Source organism: Zingiber officinale, chromosome 4B (assembly GCF_018446385.1).
Source record: "Zingiber officinale cultivar Zhangliang chromosome 4B, Zo_v1.1, whole genome shotgun sequence".
NCBI classification, from domain to species: Eukaryota; Viridiplantae; Streptophyta; class Magnoliopsida; order Zingiberales; family Zingiberaceae; genus Zingiber; species Zingiber officinale.
The window spans coordinates 119115708-119132595 of record NC_055993.1 but is presented as its reverse complement, the minus strand read 5'-3'; the positions used below and the strand labels follow the sequence as shown (position 1 = coordinate 119132595).

The 16888-nt window shown below is 34.8% G+C and overlaps 1 pseudogene; it reads left to right on the top strand.

Annotated features, from left to right (window-relative positions):
• Window positions 1–4793: 4793 nt before the first annotated feature.
• LOC121978595 lies at window positions 4794–6232 on the top strand (annotated as a pseudogene).
• Window positions 6233–16888: the final 10656 nt, after the last annotated feature.

The following is a 16888-nucleotide window of genomic DNA, read 5'->3' as shown; positions in this document are numbered from 1 at the left end:
GTGGCAGACATGGCGGCAGAGTCATGCATGGCAAGCTCAGGACTTTATCAATACAAAACCATATCAACCCGACTCAAGATAAAGTTCAGGTCAAACCGGCAGGCCTAAAAGCTGAGTCGTGCAACTCCGATCATATCTGAATCGAACTCAACATGAGACTCGACCAACGGACCAAGTGGACACGAGAGTGGGAACATTTGTAAACGAAATTGAATTCAAGATTTGAACTCTAATGTGGCGGAGATGGCAGAGTCGTATGGTTCGGCGTGTAGAGGGACGCCATCGCGTCAGCCACCTGCTGCGTGCCGTTGAGGCCGACCAGCAGTCGTACTGGTAGAGCTAGGCGGCACCGCGAACAGGCGGGCGCCACTGGTGAGATCGCCGGCGCCAGAAAGTGCCTTAGATGAGGTGGTCGGCGAGGGAGAGTAGTTCGAGGCAGGAATCGGAGACAGTAGTGGAGGAATCTGCTCAGGGGCCGGGAAGGACGTGAGAGGCTCGTCGGTGGGAAGGGGAGGAGCAGGATGAGGACGGAGAATACGAGGAGGAGGAGAGCGGAAGCCATGGCGAAGGCAACAGTGGGATTAGATATTTTTGTATGCTATTAATTTTGATATCATATTTAATATTTAAAATCTAAGTGTGATGAAATTGATCAAAATAACAACGGGCTGTTTTCGGGCCAAATCAAATTTTTATAAATAAAAAAATTTAATGGCGTCGCCAGGAAACGAACCGAATACCCCGTATTAGACTAACATGTTCACCAACTACACCACAACACCGCGTTCAAGTATTCGGCCTGGTAATTTTTGCATGCTATTAATTTTGAAATAATATTTAATATTTAAGTCCGAATAAATTGATCAAAATAAAAACGGTATGGCGTCGCCCGGAGACCTTCAGTGTGTTAGACTGACGTGATAACCAACTACACCACGACACCATGTCAATGTTTTCGGCCAGATAAGTTTTGTATTCTATAAGCTTTGAAATCATATTTAAAATTTAAGTCCCAAGAAATTGATCAAAATCGAAACAGGCTGTTTTCGGGCCAAATCAAGTTTTTATAAATAAAAAAAATTAATGGCGTCGCCCGGACTTGAAGCCAGATATGTGAGACTGACGTGATAACTAACTAACACCACGTTGAAGTATTCGGCCAGGTAACTTTTGTATGCTATTAATTTTCTATTATTTTTGAAATCATATTTAATCAAGTTTTTATAAATAAAATAAGCAATGGCGTCGCCCGGAACGTGATAACCAACTACACCACGACACCGTGCTGAAGTATTTGCCAGGTAAATTATAGATATATATTAAAATAATTTAAGATAATATTTTTTTGTTACGGTATAAAAGAAGCACAATGTTCGAAAAAATATATAAAAGGGTAATCTATCATATTTTTTTCATCTTCGAAATATTTTATTCTTGTATTGTTATAAAATTTTAATACGGTTGATAAAACTACTGTAACATAAGTGATTTTGACCTAATTAAAATTTTTTATTTAATTATAATAATTTTAACTATGCTTAAAAGCATTTTTTTAAATAACAATGCTTCAAAAATAAAAAAAATAATTTAGAACAATTTTGTTTCATATTATAGCACAATTTTAGCCAAAATGATTTACAATAGTGTTAGAATTACGAATAAGGATAGTTTTAAAATAAAAATAAGATAACATCTATTTTAAAAATATTTTTATATTAATTTTTCACCAACTTGATAAAAATATTTAAATTTTATTAAAATTATTTTTTAAAAATATCAAAATCATCATAAAGTTATTATAACAATCATTTCATATCTGCTACAAGAATATAGAAACCATTTAATAGCAACCAGTAATTTATGATTATTTTGATGCATTTTTTATTAAATTTAAAAGTTTTTCACTATTTTATGTATAATATTTTTAAATAATTTATTTGAATATATTATAATAATTAATAATATTAACATAATTTTTATACGTTGTAATAGCTATGAGTATTTTCGGTAGTATTCAACTTTATATTATAATAATAGAAATAAAGAACATCTTTTAATTTTTACGCAATTTAGATTACATCAATAAATATAACAATCAATTTAGGCTTGTAGTTGGCCGAAATGCCCTTTCCTCTTTCTACTCGAGTTGTTATGAAACCAAATCTATATAATTGTTCTTTTTCATAAGTTTTCCAAAAAAACCCGTTTTTTAAAAATAATGTTCATAGTTTCTAGCTGTTCATGGAAATGAATCACTCATGGTCTAATGTTATCGCCCCACTATAAAATATAGGCATGTAAATTATGATGAGTATTTAACTCTAACATAATAGTCAAGAAAGATCAAACACTTAATAAAATATTTTACATCGGTTTAAAATTAACATCTAAAACCTATTAGACAAACATATCTAAATACCAATGCCGCAATCATAGGGACAAAAATCAAATCTGTTCATGGAAATGATTCATGGTAATCTGGCTATATTTGTTCTCATCCTCAACGTCATCCTATGGAAACAGTTTTCTCATCTGTCCAGGATTGAAATATGAATTTTATCTTTTGAGTTTTAGTGAACTGAGATTAAAAATATTATTCTCAACTATATTTAAATAAATTTTATCTTATTTTATTATTATTAATCAAATTTTATTTAGCCTTCCTTTTATTTGACTAACATATGTATTTATCATTATCTTACATCATTTAAGATATTTAAATATGGCTTAATTATATATTTATATTATCTTAAACGTGTCTCTCAAAGTTTTCTTTCAATAATATAATTAGACTTTTTTTCTAATGTTCTCATTTTTATCATATATGATTCTTATATGTTCGTTCATCTTTATCTATGTACTCTCAGCTTTTGTACTTTGTACGCATGATTTATAGACTACCATTCAACTTTATATAACATAACATATTTAACCGTCATTTTATATAACTTTCCATTAAGATTTAGAGGTACCTTACAATAAAAAAGTTGACATTTTTACGCTTGGATCCATATCATCATGGACATAGAGAAGAAAAAAAAAAGGAGAGATCTTTGTAGATGTTGGGATCTATAGGCTATAAACAAACTAAAATATAATGAAAATTGATCTCTCCAGAAATTCATGCAAATACAAAACTATAGCAAGTAGTATTGTTACCTTTGATGCATAAATAACCCTAGAAAGTCTACTAGTCCGGCCGATTTGAGCGTGATCAAAATGTTCATGCATCTACGGTATCCACACAAGCACGTCCCTTGTTTTGTCTCACAAACTCAGGACTTGAAGAGTCTCACTCACATTTACCTTCTTGCTAGAGATGACTATTTAATGTGGTAAAAAGAAATACTAACTCTTCGCCTTCTTTGGGTTGTTTAAAGAGATGACTGCTTAAGATGACAAAAAGAAAAGGCTAACTCTTCACTTTCTTTGCCTTTTTTTTAAAGAGATGACTATTTAAGATGACAAAAAGAAAAAACTAACTCTTTTCCTTCTCTACCCTCTTTAAAAGAAAAGATTAATTCTTCATCTTCTTTGCTCTCTTTAAAGAGATTACTATTAGTGTTTCTCTTAGCGTGCTCTATAGTTAGGTTGAGTCTTACAAGAAAAAGAAAGCTTATTGAATTAACTCATTAAATCAATAAGCTTAAGGTCTGAAACCAATTTTAGACTCAAGGCTCAGACCCATACTATTTTAGTCAAACTAAAATAAATCAATCTCAAAATCAACATGCTCCTTATGTGTGACTTAATAGGTTCTTATAATGTCAGCAGTATTTCTAAAACTATTTTAGATACACAAGCAATGAGTGGTATCTGGCAATGCACCATTGCTACCCAAGTGAAGAGAATGTCGAGATCCGACATAACCTATGTATGACTATTATCTTATATAGTTTAGTTCTTTTGTCCTTAATATCTAGATTAATTCATGAGGCATATACTGTATCACCCTTTTATCAATCTGTGTTTTTTGATTTCTAGGTAGACTCACTTAACCAAATAAGTTAAATATCTCATATTGACTTATTTGAGCATAACCATACATTTCAGTAGCCTTAATTAAGGGAACCACATATATCTCTTCCGTTATATGGAAAAGATAAATTTCATCTACATCACTTGCATCTCTCTGTATAACTCATTGCATATCCAATGAACGACTTTATATTCCATCTTGTTGCATGTGACGTTGATACCAAAGTACATAATTTCTTATGTAAAGAACCGTAGTGTTTTCAAATTTAAGGATTATTTATACTAATAGTCACTATAAGAATATTTATGACATTCATATAATGATCCATGAAACTTTTCATGACGGATTAATTCAGTACAGATTATTTAATATATACCCATGTGTCAATATATATATATATATATATATATATATATAGTATTGATATTATACGCGCCCTCTTTTGCGCTCCTGTGCGCGTCAAAACCAGGTGGATATATTTTTTTTCCACCTCTCATATTTTTTTAACCACGTCATTTTTTTTCCTTTCCTTTTCTAAAACCTAACTTTTCCTCGCCCTTGCCTCTGTGTTCCCCGCGACGCCGTTTCCTCGCCTCACCTCTGTGTTCCCCGCGACGCCGTGCTCTGCGATCCTCTCTCGTGACGCACCTAACTTTTCCTCTCCTCGCTCGCCTCGCCTCTGTGTTCCTCGGCGTTCCTCGTCGCGACGCCGTGCTCTACGTTTCCCGTTGCCGCGAGGCCGCCCCTCGTTGCTGCCATCGTCGTTTGTCAAGAGCCTCGGTGTTCCTCGACGTTCCTCGCTCGCCGATCCATTATTAGTTATGGTCTGGGTGGCTCTTCCATGGCTCTTTTTGTCATAGTGGGTGGTGGTATTTACACAAAAGTTGTCGATGTTGGTGCTGATCTCGTCGGTAAGGTCGAAAGGAACATCCCCGAAGATGACCCTAGAAATCCAGCTTTTCCTTTTTTCCTTGCTCCTCATGCTAACCCTTGTGTTCGATGCACAAAATGTTTCACATGCGTTTGCCCAACACATTGTACTGTAAGAGCAGTTTTGCTACTAAATGCCAATTCTAATCCTTTCACCTTTGTACAACTTATAGGTGATAGTAGACAATGTTGGTGACATTGCCAGTATGGGATCCGACCTTTTTGGCTAATATGCCGAATCAACATCTGTTGCACTAGTTGTTGCCTCTATTTCTTCATTCGGGGTCGACCTTGATTTCACTACAATGTGTTATCCTTTGCTCATTAGTTCTATGGGTATCATAGTTTGCCTGATAACTACTCTCTTCGCAACAGACTTCTTTGAGACAAAGGCTGTAGAAGAGATTGAGCCTGCTTTGAAGAAGCAGCTCATCATCTCCACTGCACTAATGGCTATTGGCATTGCCATTGTTACTTGGGTGGCCCTCCCATCATCTTTCACTATTTTCAACTTTGGTGAGCAGAAATAGGTTAAGAACTGGTAAGCTTTTTATTCCATTTGTCAATCAGTTCTCAGATGCTTTTTATGTTTCTCAATATACTAATTATTGGAGATGAACAGGCAGTTGTTTTTCTGTGTGGCAATTGGGTTATGGACTGGCTTGGTGATTGGATTTGTCACTGAATACTACACAAGCAACGCCTATAGGTAAAAATAAATGTTCCCATTCCTCTATTCAAGTATCAACATTATTGAACATTCTACCAAAAAGACATCCTTCAAAATTGATACTTACCAAAACATGATCTGTAAGTTTTTTTTTTTTTTACCATATGGTGTTGCACGTCTATTTTTTAATCTCCAATCTACTCTTGCATGCACTTTTTGGTATACGCCAATACCAAGGGTGCTTTTGTAGGCTAAATGCTCGGCATTGTTTACAGTTCACACATAATGCCTTGTACTTATTCTCATTTTACAGTCCGGTTCAAGATGTTGTTGATTCATGTCGAACTGGAGCTGCCACCAATGTTATCTTTCGGCTTGCTCTCGGATACAAATCTATCATCATTCCCATTTTCGCAATCGCTATCAGCATATTTGTTAGCTTCAGTCTTGCTGCCATGTATGCTATGGCTGTTGCTGCATTAGGCATGTTGAGCACTATTGCTACTGGCCTAGCAATTGATGCTTATGGACCCATCAGTGAAAGTGCTGGAGGTAATGTCGAGATGGCTGGAATGAGTCACAGAATTCGGGAGAGGACTGAGAATAATATCTACCATTCCATTATCAGATTCTCAAGATTTGCTGAAGCATAGCTTAAGCTTTTCCACTCGCAACATTGATGACTGCCCACACTTGATCTTGGCATTCAAGACTTGGTTTCAATGAGCAAACAGGCTGGCTACCAAGGAATAAGAATGATGACATTGTAGGTTGAAAATGTAGTGGATGTTGATATTGAAATGCATCTTTGTTTGAAATTTATGTATGTCTGTTGTATATGATCCTTTTCTCAAGAAACCAAAGAGATGTAAATACAGTACTCATGTATTGTAACTGTCTTATGCATATGGGAATAAATGAATTTACAATTTACAATCAAAATTCAAAGTAAGCGATAAAGATTAACACCAACAGATAAAAAAAAATGTCCATCATTGCAACATTTAATTAAAGCTTCCAAAAATGATATGAAATATATATAAAATATTCATCGTCAAGATTAAGTAGCCGACTCAAATGTCTCTCCAAGCATTAGATCTGGGATATCGTCATTTTCTCCACCTTTAGATGTTGCAACTTCAGGTGATCGTCTCTAGAATTGCTTTGCAAACTTCCTCAAGTTATCTAGATTATCAGGACCTGAGGGACAAAATGTTCACTCAAATGTTAATGAGAGCATTCATAAGCATAAATCAAACTAACATAAGTGTAATAGCTAAAAAATATACACGTTTTCAGTAATAAAATAATGCATTTATCCATTTGAAAAAAAAATATACATATATAGTGGAATAATGCATTTACCATTTACAAAAAAAAAGATATGCATACAAAAATGCAGAAAACTACTGTTGTTTAAAGTAAATTGGAAGCATATATATAAATTTTGAATATTAGTATTTTAAAACTAATTTTGTTAAACGGTAGGAACTCTATGCTCTAATGAGAAGATAACAAGCAAAGCATTGAAGAAGAATACCATCGTCAATCTCATACTTGTTATTGAATCTACAAAAGTTTTATCCTATTGCATATTGTTTGAACCTACAACAATAAAGACAATTATTGCTTTCAATATCTCAATCAATCAACTCCTATAATTTTATAAAAAAAAACTTTGATAGTACCAGCTATAGATGCTAATTCTTCTTCATATGTGTCGTCATCGCTGTTATGATGATTATCTATAGTTGATCTGACAATCAACACATCGTTATATTTACAAATTTGATAAAAATAATTGATTAGCAAATAAAATTACCATACAAATATAGAATTAATCTACACATACCCTTGCTGTAAACTTGGACAATTGCGTTTGTCATGTGACACACCTCGATGCCCACATCCACGACATAATCGGGACTTTGAAGTTGACTTCTCCTTTGATGATTTTAGTCTCTTCCACATCCCTTTGTTCTTACTAAAGAAGGATCAATAATATTATGAGATCTATCCATGGATTTCCTCTTTTGACCCCCATTGTCGCATGTTTTACTAGTATTCATCTCTTGAATTTTGCTGTAGATATAATCAAATTGTTCATCCAAGAAGTTTGCCCCCTCATCAGTCAAAGATGTATCATCAATTAATACTAAAGCTTTAATGGATAACCTTGAGTGTCTTGACATCAAAACTCTTTCTGGATCATCAATGAAATTTTGCTTACCCAAAGCATGTATTGCTCCAACCTTTGCATCTCATGTCCATCGTTTGAGTATATATTTATCTAGCAAATGAAACACTTGGTTGATACGAAAAAGGCTAACATATGCCTGCATGGAATGCCATCGAACTCAAATTTCCTACAGCTACAGAATATGTTGTCCTTCTGTTTGTTATGCGTAAGCACCCTTGGTTTGGAGGAAGAATTACTTTGAAATTTCATCACATGATAAACCACTGAGTCAACTCCCGTAGATGCTTGTTGCATATAATAACCATGGATCTCACTTATTTCACTTTGAAACTCTACCCATTTCTTTTTTGTGTACAACTTAACCATTTGAGTTTCCATTGGCCAGTTTGTCTTAATCCTGGGAAGCTCATTCATATCAATATAGTCAGCAACTAACTCATTGTGTCTTTGGTGTCTCAGTGCCCTATTGAAACGGATTATAAAATCCATCAATGAATTCTTATTTGAAACATACCTCTTGAAAAATGCATGTGAACCTTCAGATCTTTGACTACTTGACATTCCAACACAAAATATATGACTAAAATATGCTGGCACCCACTTGTGTCGCAATTCATACATCGAAGACAACCAATCATTTTTCTCCAAGTTAGCACACTTGATAACTTCTTCCCATGAATTCTCAAATTCATCAGGTGTGGTAGAATTTCCAATGACATTCTTTATGCTTTGGTAGTATTCACGAAAAGTCAAAGGGTCTAATTTATCTGGAAATTTGTTCAGTATGTGCCACAAACAATATCGATGCACTGTCTGAGGGAAAACTTGGGCAATTGCTTTCGTTATAGCAGGATCCTGATCAGTAATGATCACATTTGGTACACCTTTAGGCATAGCTTCCATGAATTTTTTAAACAGCCAAACAAAAGACTCAATTTTCTCATCACTTATAAAGCCGCAACCAAAAATAATTGTCTGATGATGATGATTAACTCCCACAAATGGTGCACAAATTAACCCATAGTTGTTAGTGTTATATGTTGTATCAAATACAACTATATCACCAAATACATTGTATGCTGTCCTTGATACATGATCCACCCAAAAACACCTACTAAATCTGTTATCTGAATCAGTCTCGTAATCAAAGAAAAAAGCTGAATTCTTCTCTTTCTCATATGCAAATAACTCGATTAGTGTTTCAGCATCGATACCCTTTTGTTCATCCCTTAACTGTTTCTCAAAGTTTCTAATATCTCTTTCTGTGCAACCTACCAGCTCAGGCCCTCCATACTCTATCTCTAATAATCGCATTTGTTGGCAAGTTGGCACATTGGCCTCTGAAAACTGTTGAGTCAATGCTTTCTTTGCTGTCGAAACATTACGATGTGAGCGTAGCAAATGCACCTTTGAAGGAGTCGAAAGTGGATGATTATGACCTTCCATAAAGTTAGTGACAACCCAATTAGGTCCAGTTTGTTTCTTGACAAGTGAAATCTTTGACTTACAACCAGTTCTAATTTCGCCACGTGCTCTTTCCCTCGTCCGTAGATCACCTTTTGTTTGTTTATTTCGTTGATCATTTGTATATCCTTCTTTAAAGCATACAAATGTTTTCCAGACAACTTCATTTGTCATCTTATTTTTCTTGCTATTATTTATCCTTGAACTAAATCCAGATTCTCATGCATATTGATTATAGAATGAAAATGCCTCCTCTATCGATGAGAATTCCATCCCATATTTTGGCTTTCGATCATCTGCAACTTGGGGAATGTATAGCTGATTATGTTCTTCCATTGTTGAGGAATTTCAGATTTAGATGAAGTGAAGTTCTGCATATCACCATATAGTCACAAAAACATTCTAAATCAAATAGACATAAGAAAATGGATGTTGCTGGATTGTGAAGGTTTGATAAGTACCATATAACAAGTGTATCGTTTGGTAGAATAGTTAAAAATTAGTTAGTAATCCAACATCACAGTGTTCTCATGTGGTTGTCATCGGCAATGAAAAATATTTACATTCAGCATCAAAGAAACAAATAGAAGAGAGAAAAACTATAATTATGAAGATCTAGTGTCTGTATACATCCAGTATAGAAACAAATCAAATAGGTTAACAATGGCAAAAGTTTTACAACTATAATGATAACCATGGACAATGGGAAGTAGAATGGATGCATTATATCTTTGCAAATAAGCAATAAATCAAGGATACTGTAATGAATACAATTCTTTGCTTTATATACTAGGGACACTAGTGTTTATACTTGCTATATTACAGAATGAATTCACTAAGATGAGAATTCCTTTGATCTAAATGTCATAGTAGCATAATGGTGTCCATAACGGTGAGTGATAAGAATACTGATTTGTATATTTAAAAAAATATCATAAGCCCCTTTATTTTCCACATGGAAGTAATTAGATTTAGTTGGCAGTATGTAAAAGCCACCCAAGAAGAAAACTCTGAAGCTGACCTTTGGATTCTTTTCCAGAAGAGCCAAATAGAAACAATAATTAGACAGTGACCGGCAAAAACTAGATTGTACACTTCTATTTCCCAGACCAATAAATCCAGAGTACGTATTGTCAAAGGTAAACGGATGGAAATAGTAGTCATGAGTCCAATTAACAGCCAAATACAATTTAAGTACAAGAAAAGAGAAATAGAAAAGAATTGGGTAGCAATATGTTCAAAATTGGACAAAAGGTAACTTATCAAAGTACCACAAGATGGAAAGAGTGACAATGAAATTGATAGTAGCTCAAAAAGCAACTAAATACAAAAAAAAATGCATAATCATAGTTATCAATCACTGCTAGACCTATAATCGCATTGCTCAAGGCAGCAACAAAGAAGGGATTTAGAAACCTAATGCCGCAGGAGAGTGATGGTTAACTGAGTACAAGCAACATCACAATGCAAAAGCCGATGCTAGCTGGTTGGATTGTTTCAACAGAGTGATTAGGGGATGATTCAGGAAGGAAACTTAAAATGCAAATAGCAAAAATAGGGAGGGTTCTCACAGAGAGGGACGGTGGTAGGGATGGCGTCGTGGCGACGGGTCAGCGTCGGCGGCTCTCGAAAACGACGACGACAGCAATGATAGATGGCGGTAGGGACGACGTTGCGAGTGAGGATCGTAGAGCACAGCCTCGCTGCAACGTGAAACGTAGAGCACGGCGTCGCGGCGAGGAACGCCGAGGAACACAAAGGCGAGGCGAGGCAAGCGAGGAGAGGAAAAGTTAGGTGCGTCGCGAGAGAGGATCGCAAAGCACGGCGTCGCGGGGAACACAGAGGCGAGGCGAGGAAACGACATCGCGGGGAACACAGAGGCAAGGGCGAGGAAAAGTTAGGTTTTAGAAAAGGAAAGGAAAAAATAAAATGACGTGGTTAAAAAAAATATGAGAAGTGGAAAAAAAATATATCCACCTGGCTTTGACGCGCACAGGAGCGCAAAAGAGGGCACGTATAATATCAATACTATATATATATATATATATATATTCAATCAATTGATATATTGTATACTAGAACATATTATTTTAGAGCACTATATTTACTCAGTTAGTACAAACATGAAGTAAATATAATAAACAAAACATCACTTGTTATAAATATGATACAATATTTTCTAAGTCAATCAACTTATGATTGACTCTCAGGGTTGACACCAAGCATGTGAAATTCCAGCAAACAATAAAATAAGGTTTTAAGAACATCTCACCATCTAGTTCTTCTCTCGCTACCATTTACTTTCGCCTTCGTGGTACCGAAGCGAGAGTGTAAGTGCTTATAAATATAATCGATCATTTTAACTTAACAAAAATCGAAGATGATCTAATAATCACGATTGCTCCATACTTCGATGAACCATGGTCTGATCAAAGCTCGAGAGGTGTTATTGAAATCGGATCAAATGAACCATTCAATCAGGTTCATTTGAGAGTGTAAGATCAAATGAATCATTCAATCAGGTTCAATGTGAAATTTCGAAAAAGAATTGAGTCATATTAGATTTATTATATGCAATTTTATATTGCATTATAAGAGACTATTTTCATAATTTAATCCGTGATCACAAGGTCAAGTGACAATAACTTTATTGTATGTAAAGATTCCCCTTTGAGTCTGAGAGATATATTAGATGAATATGAGTGCCCTAAGCATCCTTGGAGGGGTCAATGGACCGAAGAACATAGACTCAGTTCACTTCTTCACGTGGCAAAAGGCAAAATCGCTCGCCCCCAGCACCCCCTGCCGCACCCGACCCTCGGCCATCACGAGGGAAGTAAATCACGGCAGCCGAGCGAGCAAGTGGTGGTGGGGTGAGGTGCACAGGGTCCTGGGATTTACGCTTTGACAACCCTGTGGTTCAACCCTGCGACCTCATGTGACAAGCATGCCACTACTTATCAACTCGGATGACCCGTGGGATCCTCAGCTCACTTCTTCACGCTCAATTTGAACCATGTGATCTGATATTCGAAGGATTTTGTGCTTGATTAGTTTTAGCACAAAGGCTTCAACTAATTGCTAATCGAATAAGGGAAGGTAAAGTAAGTTTGCACTAGAGGTAACAATACTGTCAAAAAAAAATAAAAAAAAATCATAGGATCGAAGTGAGGGTCGATGCTTGCGAAAACAATACTGTCTGTCGTATACTTACAATAAAACCCTAAACCATAATTTAGAAACAGTTCTTTCATATCGAACTTAAACAACGCAAGGATTTAAACCCCAAAATCAGAGGAACATGATAAGAACAACACTCAGCAAGAGCAAAACACCACCAGGATTATCACAAACTAGTTGGAGGCCGATTGTATACAATGCATAAACAATAAAAATCAACATGTAATCGCAACAGTGAGAATAATAAAAGGCAAGTGCTACTGATGAAACATAACTAGAAAATTTATAAATTAAGACCTTAAGGAAAATCGTCCTAATTAGAATAGAGACTCTCATTTCATATCCATCTATAATTGCGCAGGCACACACCCCTTTAATTAGCTATGTTTCTTCTGATGTTTCCTCAGGATCGGACTCCTCAGGACGCAGACCATAAATATTAGCCATGACGGCTCTATCTATATATACTTGAACCGAGTGTTAAGGTCCTCAATTGTATCTTCATAATCTAGTTTATAGTACTCCTCAACCCTGAAATTGCACTCAGCCTCGTTCTTGTCCTGCCTATCGAGCTCATCGTCTTCGTCCGAGATATCGTCATCATTAAATGATGGCTGTTTATCCTTCTCCTCAAACCTGAAATCGCACTTAGCCTCGAACTTGTCCTGCCTATCGAGTTCATCGTCTTCGTCCGAGATATCATCATCATTAATAAAACTAAAAGATAGTTTTTTATCCATCTCCCCATCGATCCACATTGTGTTGCGGAGGTACTCCTTCAAGAATTTCTCATTCTCGCTCATATCATCATGGATTCTGAAAATTTCATCCAATAACAGGTCGGCTTCGTCGGCGCTGGTATCAGATCCAGCAAACAGGTCGGCTTCGTCGGCGCTGGTATCAGATCCAGCAAACAGGTCGGCTTCGTCGGCGCTGGTATCAGATCCAGCAAACAGGTCGGCTTCGTCGGCGCTGGTATCAGATCCAGCAAACAGGTCGATCGTCATGATTGGCCACGCGACAGCTTGACAGCGAAAACCCTAGACTCGCACAATGCAAACGCCCTAGTTACATCGAATATATAATGATTTTCCTGAAAATTTATATTTTACTCCCCGAAATTATTATTATTATATTTACATCATTACTACATTAATTTCATGCTGGCCCAGTATTTGTTTTGTATTGATGTTAATATTTAATTTTAATTTCCATAAAAAGAGAGCATTATAAAAAAAATATTTTTTAAAAAATAAAAAGTTACAATTAATGTGAATAAAATACTGGAATATATATCACAAGATAAGGATGAAAGTAGGAAAGAGATAATATTAAGCATCTATATCAATTTCCCTATATATAATATTTACTTTAAATTATATACGTAAAAAATTTTTTACATGAGTTACCTTATATATTCTTTAAATACAGGGTCAATCTCAAGGTTCTATAAAGTCCTAAGCAAAAAAAAAAAAAAAAACAACAAAAAAAAGTCTTTAATAAATTTTTTAAAGAAATAAAAGTTTCCCTCGTCTTTTTAAAAATAATTTTTTATATAAAATTTAATTTTCTAACTTTTTGATAAGTAAAATTATTAATTAAATTTTAATATTAAATAATAAATTTGTTCCAATTGTTAAAATTACTAGATAATTTAATTTTTTCATGAGACATTATTGAGCATAAATAAAAATTTTATTAATTTTAATTTTAAAAAACTTATTTCTACTGGAGATACATTAACATAGAAAAAGAGATCCACCAGGGCAAAAATACCATAGATGTAAGATAGGGAAGGGAGGCCAATGCTTTCTTTTTTTTCATTTTGATCTGTGAATTGAATTTTTTTTAATGAACCTGCTTCATTCGTCGACTTTATCTGATATTTCTCTGAAGCACGAGTTGTATAACAAAGTAGTGACCTCTGGATCTATTCCTTTCCCTTTTTATTTGTAATATATTTAAGATATCTCAATTGGGCAAATTCAAACCAATTTCATTTTCATTTGTTCCTTTCGATGAATACTCCAAAACCCACTTTAAGTAACGAATCAAGTTTCGAGTATATTTAATAATATCCTATAAGTTATCCATAGATTAGTAAAAGATTTTAATTTTTTTATAAGGTTCAATACCTCAAGTGCGGTTTCTAATTATGAATTTATTATTTCTTTTAAAACTTTTAATTTTAAAAATAAATCTAAATCAACAATATCAAATTAATATGTCAGGTGTTAAAATTTTTTCAAGATTTAAATATTTTATTTTAAAAAAATCATCATCAAGCAATTTTAACTTTTCTATGTCATATAAAAAATTAAAATTTTCTTCATATATTTTAAATGGTTCAAATCTACTACGAAGTGAAGAAATAGCATGGTCAATATCTACTACGAAGTGAAGAAATAGCATGGTCAATAATATAATTAAAGTAACTAATTTTAAAAGATTCTTAAAGTAAAAGTTTCACCTCATTAATTTTATCCTAATCAAATCGTTTATTTCTTCTAGTTACATATTTTTCATGAAATTTTAGTTATATATTCATTTCATTTGTAATTTCTTTGGTAGAAATCAAGGCAAATATGAATTCATTTTCTCTATAAATATTAATAAAAAAGAAAGAAGATCTTTTAACTAATCTAATCCAATAGCAATGTTTATATCTTTATATTGTAAAAATTTATTAACAGTATATCATGAATAATATATCATTAGAGCCGTCAATTTGGGTTAGGCCCGTCGGGTTGGCCCGTCTCACCAAACCAATTAAGCGGGTTGGGTTGGCATTTTATCAACCCAAGTCCGCCATGGGCCGACCCGCCTAGGCCCGCGACCCGCGCGGGTCGACCCGCGCGGGTCGGCCCGCGATGGGCTTGGGTTGACCCGCGGGTTGAGAAACACATGTAAGCAGTTTATATCAGTAGTCAATGCTGCAACTGCGAGAGTACCAGGGGTTAAATTGTAACATTTCATTATCTTATTCGTTGAGAGAAATACTAATTAGGAAAAGCCCATACTTGTGAAGTTGAGTGTGATAGACAAAAGTTACAGAAATATATATGCACACAAAGTCGATTAATCTTAAAAGTAGATGACCTTCTTAGTTGATTCGTTTATGGGATAAATCTGAAACATACATTATGCACAATGAAGAGTTTGGTGTGTGTACCCAAACTAGATGGTCTTCTTAAAAGTAGATGACCTTCTTATTTGATTCGTTTACCACGCATAGTCAGGGTACCATTGATCTAAACGGCTCGACGTACAGCCAGGAGTCCTAATTACTATTCCTCTTCGTTGCACAATTTTATGCCAGTTTATTATATTTCTTTGTTATAATTTTAAAATAAAAATAGTACTTTTACCCAAAATAAGTACTTGTTTATGTCCATTTATATTTAAAATACTTGTTTATGAATACATTTAATTGATAAAATATTTTCGAAGTAAAACATTGAAGATATGAACTCTTTTTTTTTAATCTTATTTAAAAAATTTGATAGGCCCGCGGGTTGGCCCGCTAAACCCGCGACCCGCCTTGGATTGGGTTGGGTTGGAAATTTCCCAACCCGCCAAGTTGACGACCTGCCCCGCACCCGCCCCGCTAAATGGTTGGCCCGCCACGGACCGACCCACCCCGCCATGGGTTGACCCATCTGACAGCTCTATATATCATACCAAATGATCATACCTAATAAAAATTTAAAAATTTTAAACTTATATGTTATTAAAGAATTTACTTTACTTTTTTCCGACGATAAATCAGAACAACTCCTAATCTCTTTCTAGTTGTCTTCTTTCATCAAACGCAAAATTCAACAAAATTTGTCATATTGTTGATTCTTCTTGTGTGGCAAAAGACGATTCACTTGCCCCTAGCGCCCCCGCCAACCCGTTCCTAGGCTAACACGGAGGAGGTAAATCACGGATGGCTACTAGCCATTAGTGCAAATGGCCAAGACATAGGGGAGGTTATGCTCGGTCACGCCGAGTTTCGACCCCAAGACCTCATGTGGCAACACCCCATACCTTAACCATCGCACCGCCCCGAGGGGACTTGTTGATTCTACTCATGATCTTTACTCTAGAAAATTTGATTGATTATTGACAATCAAACTCAACATTTAATATCTCCCGTTAAATTTGTAGAACTAATGACTATAAAGAGATTCAGAAATTAGTTTCAATCATTAATGATTTATTACCTTTGAATTGCAATCCAAATTTTATTTATCATTATTTCTATATTTATTATTATCATAATTATTATAATATATAATCATATTTATTATAATTTTTTTATATATTATTTTATTAATCAATAATAAACATAGGGAAAATTTGCATGTAGTCCCCATTGGCAAACACAACTTTACATGCACTCCCCAATGGAAAAAATCTTTCTTTTCACTCCCTAGTCTAATATACTTACCTAATTGCCCCTGATATTTTAAGTATAAAA